This window comes from Opisthocomus hoazin, chromosome 29 (genome assembly GCF_030867145.1).
Source record: "Opisthocomus hoazin isolate bOpiHoa1 chromosome 29, bOpiHoa1.hap1, whole genome shotgun sequence".
Classification (NCBI taxonomy): Eukaryota; Metazoa; Chordata; class Aves; order Opisthocomiformes; family Opisthocomidae; genus Opisthocomus; species Opisthocomus hoazin.
Window position 1 is genome coordinate 4,309,461 of NC_134442.1, and position 13,653 is coordinate 4,323,113.

Here is a 13,653-nt window from a genome sequence, read left to right on the forward strand (position 1 = left end):
GGTCTAGAGAAAAAGTCTTGTGAGGAGCGACTGAGGGAGCTTTGGCTGTTTAGTCTGGAGAAGAGGAGGCTGAGGGGGGACCTTCTTGCTCTCTACAACTTCCTGAATGGAGGTTGTAGTGAGGCAGGTGCTGGTCTCTTCTCCCAAGTAACAAGCGACAGGACAAGAGGCTGTGGGCTCAAGTTGCACAAGGGGAGGTTTAGATTAGATATTAAGAATAATTTCTTCACTAAAAGAGTGGTCAGGCATTGGAACAGGCTGCCCAGGGAGGCGGTGGAGTCCCCATCCCTGGAGGTGCTCAAAAAACGTGTAGATGTGGCTCTTCCCTGAAAGGTTCTTCTGCTGTGGGCCGGAAGGTGTTTTGGCTGTCTGTGGCAAGGCTTCCTATGGGGAGTAACTGCAGCTCAGTAGCCCTGCAAACACAGGATCTGGCCCTGGAGCAGAAGAGGGGAGGAGGTGGCTGTTGCCAACATCCTCTCCCATTGCAGCAGTGCCCAGTTCCCTGCTGGGAGCTCCTCCACCTCTGGGGTGACTCTGGGGCGATTTGGGAGCAGCTGAGTCTCACGTATGTCTCTGACCCGCACCCTGGAGCCTTCCTGCTGGCAGCTCCCATGGGAGAGCAGCGTTCCCAGGGAGAGACCCCCATGGTGATGGGTGGCATATATGGGCACTGCAAACACAGCGTCCATCCCCTGGAAAGCTCCTACTGGGGCACCCTCCAGCCCCGCACCTCAGAGAAGTAAGGTATGAGAGTGAAGGAAAGAAGAAGGGCAACAAAGATGATGGGGTGTCTAGAGAAGAAGTCTTATGAGGAGCAGCTGAGGGAACTGGGGCTGTTTAGTCTGGAGAAGAGGAGGCTGAGGGGGGAGCTTTTTGCTCTCTGCAATTACCTGAAAGGAGGCTGTAGTGAGGTGGGTGTTGGTCTCTTCTCCCAGGTAACTAGCAATAGGATGAGAGGCAATGGCCTCATATTGTGCCAGAGGAGGTTTAGATTAGATATTTGGAAAAATTTCTGTACTGAAAGGGTGGTCAGAGAGTCACCATCCCTGTTATGGTTTAGTAGGCATGGTGGTTTTGGGGTGATGGTTGGAGTGATGATCTTAGAGGTCTTTTCCAACCTATGATTCTAAGAAGGGGAGAGTGTTATCTTCTTAACACAGGATAGTGGGGGCCTGTGGGCAGTACGAACACTGACCTGCAAACTCAAGGTGCCCAAAGGGGGGACCAGGCAGAAGAGCCCAGTGCCTGTCCTGTGCCAACTCCTTGTCAGCTCTGCCCTCCCACAGGTATAATAGTTCTTCCTTTACTCTGGCACCTGGCAGAAGTTTGCCACCTTCTCCTCAGGAAGATCAACCACAGGCCTGTGTGTGCTTCTGCACCCCTGTACAGAAAGAGCCCGTTTCACGGCATTTTGGGACCTGAGCACTCTGTCCCTGTGGGCTCGCTCCATTCTCTGCAGCAAAGCGGAATCCCCACTGTGCCCCAGATTTGTGGTTGCTCCTGAGGACCTATTGAGGAGGGTCACAGTGAGACCATAGCTCTCAGCACTGGTTCTCCACACCGGGCAGAGCACAGCTGTGGAAAGCCTGTGGGACAGCAGCCTTATTTCTCTGAGTTTGGGCTCACCCTTCCCATGGGCTGGACACCCTGCACTGGAAGTTCGTGTCTCATACCCCATTTTCATTGCGAGTCTTCTTGCCAGGGGAGCAGCTGAGACAACATCTCGTGGCCCTCAGCGCCTGTGCATGGCTGTGGACAGGCTTGTTCTCCCCTGTCCCACCAGCACACAGTGGATGAAGACACGAGACACCCCAGGAACAAGAGCTGGGCACTGGCTCTGCTCAAGCCAGTAAGATGGTGGAACATAAAAGACCTGGAAACAGGGTCAGAGTAAGAAACATCATTCCTTCAGCTGAGACTCCAACAGCCCTGCCCAGCCTCCTCCAACTCAGACACCCCAAGGGGTGCTTCCCTTGTGGTATGGGATCTCCACCTGGAGACAAGACAATCTGAGACCTCACCCCTGGAAAGCCACCTAAAGGATACCTGGGCTGGACCAGCACCCTCACGCCACATCTCCCAGTGTGGCCAGAAAGGTTTCCTAGCCCTGGGTGGGCAGGGCAGGAGAGGACCAAGGAGCTCCAGCCTGCATCTATCTGAGGCTGGGGAGTCAGGGAAAAAGCACCCTTTGGAGATGCTGGGGATCGAACCCAGGACCTCCCACATGCGAAGCGGGCACTCTTCCACTGAGCTACATCCCCTTGATATCTGCCAGCAGAAGACACTCTCCTCCCAAGAGAAGTCTATGACAAGCATGATCCTGTTGTCCCTTGTGTGCCCAGGATCCCTCTGCAGAAAGCAGCACTTGAAGGCTTCGGAGATGGGGGAGATTGGGACTGCCTCTCTGCTGCAGCCTGATCCTGGCACAGGGCTGCACTGCAGAGCTCTCCCCCTTCAACATCTCTGCAGGGCGATGGGGTAGAAAGAGGCTTTTGCTGCAGGTGCCACTCCCACTCTCTGGCCCACTCCAGGGTGTTTCAATGGAGAGGAGCACACTCCTTCCCCTGAGCCTCCTCTGCCACCCAGGGCTACAGCCCTCTGTATCACATCTGTCCTCAGCCCCAAAGCAGGAACAATGCAACAGGGTGAAGGAAACGCCCTTTTTGGGGTGAGGTGCCCCCAAGGCAGATATCTTACACTCTCTCCTCCAGGTACTGTGCCTCCCTCTGCACCCCTTTGTGCCCCTGCTTCCATGGAAGAGAGTTGAATAGCAGGCTTCCATCTCCGTGGGGCTGTGGCTGGGGATTGGGCTCAGGGACCTTCCCACTACTGCAGCACTTAGGACTTTCCTGACAGCAAAGCAGTGCCCTGGGACAGCCCTGGCTGGAACCCCTGTGGCAGGGTGGGTGAATTTGGGTTGACCACACGCAGGGATGTGTCCTTGTGGTCGCACAGCTGGAGTAATCACGTTGCCCAGTGCCATAAAATTTTCCCTGCTGGACCCCTGCCTGGCAGAGAGGGTTTGGGGGAATCAAATCCAGACCACAGTCAGTGTGAACTTCTGGAGTGGCTGAGTTCAGGTGATAGACTGCTCATCTATTCTACTTTGCACACATGACCTCAGTTCTCATCCTCATCAATCTGCTCAAGAAAGATCTAGAATGACTCCTTTGCAGCCATGACAGTCCTGCAGGCGCTAGCCCTGCAGCAAAGAGTTTTCAAGCTCATGCTCAAAGCTGGCAAAACAGTGATCTCGACTGGACAGAGAGTCTCTCCCTCTCCCCTGCTCACTTGTGCTCAGTCACAACAAAAGCCAAACTTCTCTGGAGGTGCATCTCTGGGGAGGTGGCTATGAGGCAGCAGAACTACAGGGGGCTAGGACACGCACGTTTCTGCGGGTCTTTATTCCGGCATGTGCCATTCCTTGGCCTGACTGGTTGACTTGGGAGCAGCTGAGACAGGAGACAGAGGAGATATCCTAGGTCACAGCTGTCACCATGTTCCTGATGGGTGAGCAGGGTTCTGCAGCAGCAAGAGGTTGCAAGAGGAGAACCCAGCAGCTTGTTGGAACTCATGAGCAGCAAGAGGTTGCAAGAAGAGAACCCAGCAGATTGTTGGAGCTCATGAGCAGGTGTTTCTTCCTCTGGTCAAGGACTGATGGCTTGGAGGGGCTGTAGCTGGGCTGGGCAGTGCAGTCTGGTGGGGAGAAGGTTTGGGCAAGGAAGCTGGGGAGAGTCGAGACACTTGTGCTGTGGGCCCTGAGTGTGGTGCTGAGGGGGTGGAGAGCACAGTGCAATGTCATGTGCAGAGGAAGGTACATTTGGAGAGTAAAATGACATCGAGTGTTTGGGCTGGGGCTGTGCTGAAGACAGAGTGTGAGAGCTGATGACCTTCCTTGCAAGACCTCAGGCAAGCCACTGCTGGCATTTCTGTCCCATCTTGTGCCCTTGCCACAGGGAGGAACTGATGGGATGTTCAAGATGAGCTCCAGAGGGATCCCCCTGTGCTGTGTATCTCCCTGCTGATGCCCAGAGAGGAGCACGTAGGTGTTTCGTCAGTGGTTGCAGCAAAGGGGCAAAGCAGGCCAAGAAACTCTGCTCAGGACAGCATGTCACTAAACACCACTGGTGCCCAGACACTGCAGTGGATGATCCTCAGCACGGTTTTGTCAACTGTCCTGGACGCATCAGAGGTCTCCCTGTGACAGACCTCTGGAGGAAGGATGCTACCATTCAGGCCTCTGCTCCAGGGAATACCTGACCCTGAGACTGTGGGGAAGGTGGAATCTGGTCTGGGAACTGAGGACAAGGTGAAGGATGTGTGTGAGGAGGGAAGCAGGCTGTGCACCATTGAGAATGACCAAGAGAGAAACAGAGTCTTTGCAGAGACCAGCAAGAGATGAAAGAGCAAGTGTGGCTGGGGCAGGCTGGAAGAGGCAGAAGATCTCTGCCAAAAATACAAGGGAGAAAAATATTGCGGAAAACTGGAATTGAACCAGGAACCTTTAGATCTTTAGTCTAATGCTCTCCTAGCTGAGCTACTTCTGCCTTGCTCTGCTGAAATAGCCCTTGTCCCTGTGTCACCCATGCCAGCCCACAGTCTGACAAAGACATGGAGCAGTCCACAGGCAGGTTCTCTGGGAAAAGTTGTGCCCAGACCCAGGCAGAGGTGACCTGCCTGCTCTGTGACTCCATGGCCAGGTGGGCTCCAGGTTTGGGTGGATGTCAGCTTACACTGGGCGTGTGTCATAGTTTAACTTCGCAGCTGGCAACTACAGACTGGACAGCCACTCGCTCACCCCTCTTCTTCCCCCTCGGCAGGATGGGGAGGAGAAATGGACAAAAGGGAAAATTCATGGGATGAGATAAATAAAGTTTAATAATGCAACAAGGTAAATACTAATACTTATAATACTACTAATAAAGGTAATAATGAACATGCAAAACAAACTACACACAATACAGTTTTTTGCTTATCATCTGATGGCCAGTTCACAGCCCAAAGAAAAATCTCGAACTCCCGGCCAAGAGTAGATTCGAAAACTCACAGAAACTGAAAAGCTGATAGCTTTCTTTCACCGGCCAACCCCATTGATAAACTGAGCAGGACGTCTATGGTACGGAACATTTCTGTTGGCTTAGCATGGCTATCTGTCTGGCTCTGCTCCCTCCTGCACACCTACTTGTTAGCTGAATAGAAGAAAGTGGAAGATGTCCTTTATTTACAGAAGCAACTGTAAACATTGCTGTTATCAGCATTCTTCTCGTCCAAACCACAGCAACTACTGGGAGGAAAATTAACTCTATTCCAGACAAAACCAGGACAGTGTGCCAAGACGTCTGTGGACCTTGTACAAATGTGACAGTGGTGGAGGTATGTGGGCAGACCAGGCATGTGCAACTGCAAAGGCTGAGGGTGGAAGAAGCGTGAGGCTGGTGGAAGACCTTATCTCCTTCCCCATAGAAGGCCTTTTCCCACCCTTTTTTTCTCTGGCTCCACTTCACTTCTTGATTCTGTAGGAGTAACTTTGAATCACTGTTATATCCTTTGTGCAGTAAGTAATAGAGTGAAACTTCCATCAAAGTCGTTAAGTTTCGGTAAAAACACTTTTGCTGCTCCCTTTGGCATGGGTACATTAAATGCTCTAATTCACCTGTCCATGAAGAATTGGCATAGTCAGCAGTATTCTGCATCAAGATCCATGACAGATCTTATTGCAGCTGTGCAAGGTCTAAAGGAGGCTTATGAGATGGAGAGAGACTTTCACCAGGACCTGTAGTGATAAGAGAAAGGGTAATGGTTTTAAAATCAAAGAGGTTAAATTTAAATTGGACATAAGACGATGTTTTTATGGTAAAGTTGGTGAGACACCGGAACACATTGGCCAGAGAAGTCATGGATGCCCCATTCCTGGAAGTGTTAAAGGTCAGGTTGGATGGGGATTTGAGCAACCTGGTCTAGTGAAAGACTTCCCTGCCCACTGCTGGGAGGCTGGACTAGATGATCTTTAAAGGTTCCTTTCCAACCCAAACCATTCAATGATTCCATGAGTCCATGGTTCTATCTTGTTCAACTTCCCTCTTCTTTGCAGCAGGCAGGTGAGCAGAGGTTCAGAGAGAGGAGAATGGTCAAGGGTGGAGAACCCAGGTACAGGGGAGGGCACCCTGGTGTGATCTGCCTCCGTGTCCTGCCGCTTCCCTGGGTGTAGAGGGCACAGACCTTGCATCTGTGCCGTGGTGTTGGTGTCACTGGACTCCTTAGGGAGGCCCTGCGGTGTCTGCCCCACACCAGCTCTAACAGGGTTTGGCTCTTCTGGAGGTTCAGTGCGGTGTTTGCCTGCTGAGTGGCGTTGTGTTTGGCACCCTGGCACCTGGCATGGTGATTGAGGCTGCTTTTATTTTTTTATGACGTGAACATGACAGCCCTGGAATAAATGTCTTCAGTGCAGGGATGTGGATTTTTCTTTGATTTATAGTGACTGGAACTTCAGTGAGTACACTGCAGAGAGAGACACCTGGGTCTCCTTCTGGGGCAGTCCTCGGTTTGATCAGTGCAGGGACATTCAGGCACATTCAGGTGCCCGAAACATCTGCAGGAGAACAGCTCTGTGGAGAGAGACCTGGGTGTGCTGGTGGACAACAAGTTAACCATGAGCCAACAGTGTGTCCTGGTTGCCAAGAAGGCCAATGGGATCCTGGGGTGCATTAAGAGGAGTGTGGCCAGCAGGTCGAGGGAGGTTCTCCTCCCCCTCTACTCTGCCCGAGTGAGGTCCCATCTGGAGTACTGGGTCCAGTTCTGGGCTCCCCAGTTCAAGAAAGATGAGGAGCTACTGGAGAGAGTCCGGCGGAGGGCTACGAGAATGATGAGGGGACTGGAGCATCTCTCCTATGAGGAGAAGCTGAGGGACTGGGCTTGTTCAGCCTGAAGAAGAGAAGGCTGAGAGGGGACCTAATAAATGTTCACAAATATCTGAAGGGTGGGTGTCAGGAGGATGGGGCCAGACTCTTTTCAGTGATGCCCAGTGACAGGAGAAGGGGCAACGGGCACAAAACAAAGCAGAGGAAGTTGCAGCTGAACATGAGGAAGAAATTCTTCACTCTGAGGGTCACTGAGCCTTGGAACAGGTTACCCAGAGGGGTTGTGGATTCTCCTTCTCCGGAGATATTCAAGACCCGCTTGGACATGGCCCTGTGCAGCCTTCTCTAGGTGACCCTGCTTCGGCAGGGGAGTTGGACTGGGTGACCCACAGAGGGCCTTTCCAACCCCTACCATGCTGTGATTCTCTACTTCTGTGGTGTTACTGTGGGTGGCCAAGGATATGCCCATTCTCCCTCTGGCCCTAAGGTGATGCTCACAAAGGATGTGCACCTGAGTTCCCACTGAAGAAAGGTAAGGAGCTCAGAATTGGGGCTCACATACTGAAAACTCTTTCATGCATCCCCAAACTGAACCAAGAGGATTCTCAGCTCCTCTGGGGCTCTGGGGCCAATGAGGGGAGCTGAATCCCGCTTCAACCCAAGGGCTTATTGGTCAGGATGAGATGCCTGTACATCTTCAGCTCAATCCTTTCCCTACACAGGGCAAGCCAACCCCCTCCCTGCCCCTGTTGGTGTGTCCTTCTTGTTATGGGTCAAGAATATCAGTGTCCAGAGAGGTACACTGATGCCTATTGTAGAGGACCACATTCTGCTAGGGAAATCCTTGCTGTGGGACTCAGTGTCTCTGCCCTGCTGCTCATTATTTCAGGTGACTTGAAGCCATGCTCACCAGGGTGCATTTAAGGAACTGTCAGCTTCAGAGCCTCAGCGGCATCTCCAGTGAGCCCAGAAGGGGAACAGAAAGTGATACCTTGGGCTGGTCCTCTGCTGCTGAGCTGGGCAGGGCTCCCGGGATGGAGGGAGCTCATGGCAACCAGGCAGCGCTGCAGAGAGACAGCTCAGTCCGGGAGAAGCTCCTCTGTGAAGTACAGCAGGGCTGAGGGCACTGCCTGCAGGCAGCGAGGGTAGAGGAGTGAGGCAGAGAGAGGTTAATGGCAGTCTGGGGTGGAAGGACAGAGAAGAGCTTACTTGGAGAAAAATCTGAAGAACCCTTAATAAGGTAGGTCTTTGACTGCAGGGCAATGCAGCTGCGGTCATTGGAACAATGCCCTAAAGCTGGCACAAATCACAGCCTGTGGGATCTGTCTGGAGGTCTTGCAGTTTCTCCAGTGTAGAGGAAAAGGCCGTGCTCTGCAGCACAGCTTCTCTGTGCCCCATCAGAGGGACGGGGCATGTCAGCTGCCTTCACTAGGGGATGGCTGCAGGGCGTGAAGCCGGGTGTGCACCCAGGGTGTTGTACTAAGGAATCAAAAGGGGAATCAAAATGTGAAACAATAATTGAAATTGATCAGACTATTGCAGCTGTGGGTATTTTTGTAAAGCCCTGCCCTCATTACAGTTAAAAGTTTCATAATCTTGTAAGCTTATAATTATCTATAGTACATTTAGAGAAAATAAGAAACAGGATTTTGAATAATGTGTTATTGTTTCATAAGAAGGATGTAGCTGTCGAAAGCAGAACCAGAGAGTGGTAAATTGTAAGAATATCTAACGAGCTGTGAAGAACAGGTGAGATTGCCAAAAGAAACAGGTAACTAGGGGAAAGGTAATTCTGGCATGGGGAGATTGCAGCCACCAACTCATGGACCAGCTACCCCGATTGTAACCCAGACTAAAAAGATGAAGAAATGGAGCATGTGTACTAACTAACACGCTGGACAAAGACCACTAACCAATCATTCCACAGAATAACAATGCATATGTATTAGGGAGTTGAATATGTTAATGCTTTGTGCATAAATATTGATATGTGAACGAGGTGTGCTGTCTTGCGACAGACACACTTATCTGCGCAAATATGCAATAAAATACCTGTGCTCTGGGTGTAGATTAGCATATTGCACATGGGGTAAACAAACCCCGATTTTGGGGGACAACAAGGGGTGCTCAGGGCTGTCCTTCTAAGCAGGGTCCCTGCACCCCAGGGAGATGTGTACCATGAGAGGGACTCTGCTGCCTGCCAGGGTCAGCACTCAGCCTGCCCAGGGAGCTCCCCAAGGTGGGGCAGGGAGAAGCTGCGGGTGGGAGAAGCAACTCCAGGCAGGAGAGCATCCTTCTGCTGTCAAGAGGGTGCTGCGTGGGTCAGGGCTGCTTACAGCTCCAGATCACTGCCAGGACATTTCCGAGGGCACTTTTCAAGGAGAAGGTCAAGGCAGGGATTACTACAAAGAGATGAGCTTTTCTCAGTCTGTTTTCAGTTTCCTGCTTTTAAAGGATTTGGAAAAGGAGCTTCACCAAGTCTCTGAGACTTGTGGGCTGTAACGTTGAGTGATGAGTAAGTCTTACAGGAGCCCACTAAAGTGACTGATTTCCACTGGTCTGTGATACTGTTATCGTTACCTTGTTCGTGCTGTCAGGCTCTCTGGGGATGGGAATTGCTGCAGCCAAGTCAGGCACCAGTGTTGTGATTCCTTCGTGCACATGTGTCCATGGGAATGAAGTGTCCAGGCTTTCCTCTAACCTGTAGGGCTGTGGGCGGAGTAGTCTGGGGACTGGGGAAGGAGCTGAGTCTCTCTTATTGAGTTATCTTCAACAAGACACTTGGGTATCTCCTTGGGGTGTCCTTCCTAGCTGTGAGCTTCCCTCCATGATGCAAATGTTTCCTGTAGCATCTTGGTCTTATCCGAATGCCCCATGGAGAACTGCAGAGATGCCACAACTGAGGAAATGCTGTGTGTCCTTGGTGAGAAGCGGCGTGCTGACACCTTGCTCAGGTACCGTAAGAAAAGGTGAGACTTCTAGTGATCCGACCACTCTCAGCAGTGTCTGGCTTCTTTTCAGGGTAAGACAAGAATAGATCGTCCTTTGACACCCACAAGTGCAAGAAAAGGGCACTTTGGAATAATCTTATCCAGCCTCCCCTCCCCTCATCCTTAGCCACAGTGAATCCCTTTGTCTCTCAGGCCTTACAGTCTCTAGCTCAAAGTGCAGCAGAAGAGCTGGGGATTGCTGACTGCAGAAAACCAAGCATGATGTCTGGGTAGGAAAAGGGTTCTCAAAAACTCCTTTCTAACCCTCACATTCTTTACAACTGGGAGTGCAGATGCTAACAAGTCTCTCTGTGTAAGGAGTGGTTTACTCTGATGAATTCTGAATATCCAACCAAGTCCCCCTGTCCCATTCCCATGTACCCACTCCAGCAGCACAGGGATGACCTCTTGAGAGCCTACTCGCAGACACCTGGCTACTCACAGCACAAGGAAACAGCACAAAATAAAGCTCAAGTCAGGGACCTGAATGCAGGCTTCCCCCTGAAAAGGAAACCGCGTGGAAGCGTCAGAGTGACAGAGCAATGGCATTGGTTTGGCAAAGTAGCATGTCCTAACTTGGCACTGCCTTTTCCTTTTTCAGCAGTGCCCCATGTCCAGAGGCAGCAAATGTCCAACGGCAGCTCCATCAACCAGTTCCTCCTCCTGGCATTCGCAGACACCCGGGAGCTGCAGCTCTTGCACTTCTGACTCTTCCTGGCCATCTACTTGTCTGCCCTCCTCAGCAATGGCCTCATCATCACTGCCATAATCTATGACCATTGCCTCCACACATCCATGTACTTCTTCCTCCTCAACCTCTCTGTCCTGGGCTCCATCTCTACCACCCTCCCCAAATCCATGGCCGATTCTCTCTGGGACTCCAGGACCATCTCCTATGCAGGATGTGCTGCACAAGTCTTTCTGTTAGTCTTTTTGATCTCAACAGAGTTTTCTCTGCTCACCATCATGGCCTATGACCGCTATGCTGCCATCTACAAACCCCTGCACTATGGGTTCCTCCTGGGCAGCAGCACTCGTCTGAAAATGGCTGCAGCTGCCTGGGGCAGTGGATTTCTCAATGCTGTGCTGCACACTGTCAATACATTTTCCATACCCCTCTGCAAGGGCAATACTGTCAACCAGATCTTCTGTGAAATCCCTCATATCCTCAAGCTCTCCTGCTCACATGCCTACCTCAGAGAAGTTGGCTTTGTCATGTTTAGTGCTTTTGTATTTTGGTGGTGTTTTGTTTTGATTGTGCTGTCCTATGTGCAGATCTTCAGGGCTGTGCTGAGGATCCCCTCTGAGCAGGGACGGCACAAAACCTTTTCGACGTGCCTCCCTCACCTGGCTGTGGTCTCCCTGTTTATCAGCACTGGCGTATTTTCCAACCTGAATCCCCCTTCCATCTCCTCCCCATCCTTGGACCTGGTGGTGTCTGTCCTGTACGTAGTGTTTCCTCCAGCAGTGAACCCCCTCCTCTACAGCATGAGGAACAAGGAGCTCATGAATTCCCTGAAGAAAGTGATGACTGTATTTTTTCAGAAGAATTAAACCCTCTATATTCTTCTCGAAATTACTCATAATGTAACTTCTCATAGCCGCAGCCTGTTTTCCACCATTTGTTTGGGGTTTTTTTGTTTGATTTGATTTTTTTTTTTTTCTAATTGTGATATTTTCCACAAAGAGATGTCATTAGTTGTACCATTTCTGCACCGGTATCTATCATTCTTGTGTGACCCAGAGACTTTCAGGACTCACAGTCTCTCTCTATTTAAATAAAGTAAAGTACCCTGCACTGACTTGTTTGTCCAAGATCCTTCCTCAGACCTTCTCTGGAACCACAGGGACAGTGCATGTGTGCAGAGGTGGAGAGGAAGAGCGTCCCAGCACAGCAGCACGACCAGGGATAACCGGTGTTTACTCTTTCCAAAGCTGTCCTTTCCGTCTCCACATGCTGCTTCTGAGCCCTTCTGTTAGTTTCAGACCTGAGTGCTCCTATAGTTTGGTCATAATCCTGAATTTAAAAGTCCTCTGACCACAAGCCGGGACAGGCAATGGGCATTTTTGTGACAGAGGTGGCCTCCATCACAGCAGTTCTATCATGAAAGGGGATCTGCTGAGGGCAGTGCCTGAAGGCTTAGATCTTTCAAAGCTGCTCTCAAGAACATGTCCAAGGAACAGACTCTGAAGAGGCTCATTGCGTTGCTTGTTTCTCCATGGGTTTGTGGTGATGAGATCAGGGTCCCTCTGTGGTCTTTCAGGGACTGAGGACTGGTTCAGGTGTTACTTGTTAGCGGCCAGCAGCCATGCAGGTGGTGAATGGTCTCCAATCAATCTGTCTGGGGCTCTACAGGATGTGATAGGGCTGATTGTAGATGAGTGCTTTCTTGGAGTGAATTGAGAGTTTCTAAAATCTGGTGATGGCAGAATAACATCTGCACACCCCCATGGACTTCTTTGTGAGCAAGCTGTCCTCCTTGAAGACCTGCTATGACTCTAAGGGCCTTGATGGTAGACATTAACAGCCCTGACCAAACTCATATGGGACCTCCACCCACTCCAGCTGCCCAGGGGCTTCCTTCAAGCTCAGGCCTGGGCCTTCAGTCCCTGTCTGATACGTGATGCAGTAGCACTGATCTGGCCTCAGCCATGCCTTGCTGTGGAGCCTGTTCATCCGGACTCAGAAGCAGAGATTGATTTCCTTGCTGTGTCCTGGATCTGTATTGCCACTACAGATCTGCCTGGCTATCACTTGACTGCATCTGACCCTGCTTACACTCATCAGCCTGACCCTGACTTGTGTATTGACTTCCGTGTGGGGCCTTAGCCCTGACTGATCCTCACAAACCTGCCTGTGACCTGGAAACTTGTTTGACCCTGGTTGCCATCCCCAGCCTACTCTGCTCACCTCACTCAGTTGTTGTGGGATGGGGCCCAGGCTGGCAAGGCCCCTGCCCTGCTCACTTGCTCGCTGTGTTAAGCCCCTTGGTTCCTGGCTCCCCATCCCTGAGGGTGCAGCCACCCTCTCTGCATCCTGGCACAGGCCTTGTTGACCTGGAAGAAGAAAGTCCTTCTGGTTCTGCTTCTACAGATGTGAAAGACCTGGAAAGGACATGCAGTGCACCAAGCATCCCTTTAGGCATGTAGGATTTTGAGTTCATTTACTCAGAAGAGGCAGAGCAGAATTTACTGAGAAGTGGCAGATCAGAAGCCAGGTCCTAAGGTAGAAGAGAAAGGAGAAAATGTTGCTTCCTTGTTTGTTTTTTTAAGTAAATGAAATGGTGAATGGTCCCATCTTTGGGGGCTGTCAAAATGACATGCCCTTCTTTGGATGTGAACAGGACTTTCAGGCGAAATGGGAGCTCTTTCCAGGAGTCATCCTGACCACGTCTTCCCTCTGTGGAATTATTGGGATGGGGGTCGTCTCCTTCAGGTTTGCATGTTCCCAAGGCAGATTTGTGCAGTTCATCACAATATTCCAGCTCCTTGGCTTTTCTGTGATTGTGTCCAGGTCAGCAGCATTGCACATACCCATGCAGATGTCTCCCGTGATTGCAGTTGCCTGGGGTTCCTCAGGCTCACCTGTATGCTGGGCACAAGGAGTGAGGGCCTTGGGAAGGTCAGCTGTGGACTGGGGGCAGAGGGAAAGTGGGGGAGATGGTGAAGCATGGAGGCATTTGCAAAGACCCTCACCACCCTTGTGTGATGACAAGTACTTCTTTCTGCAGGCAGAGACTTCACTGCCAGCCTTGTTGTCCCCCAAATTAGGGTTCTTTTACCTGGTGTGAGAAAAGCCATTCAAC

At 51.2% G+C, this 13,653-nt stretch overlaps 1 non-coding gene across 1 annotated transcript; it reads right to left on the bottom strand.

The window, feature by feature from the left end:
* Positions 1–2,189: 2,189 nt before the first annotated feature.
* TRNAA-CGC (transfer RNA alanine (anticodon CGC)) lies at positions 2,190–2,261 on the bottom strand. The gene has a single exon. It is a non-coding gene; the product is annotated as a tRNA-Ala (tRNA).
* Positions 2,262–13,653: the final 11,392 nt, after the last annotated feature.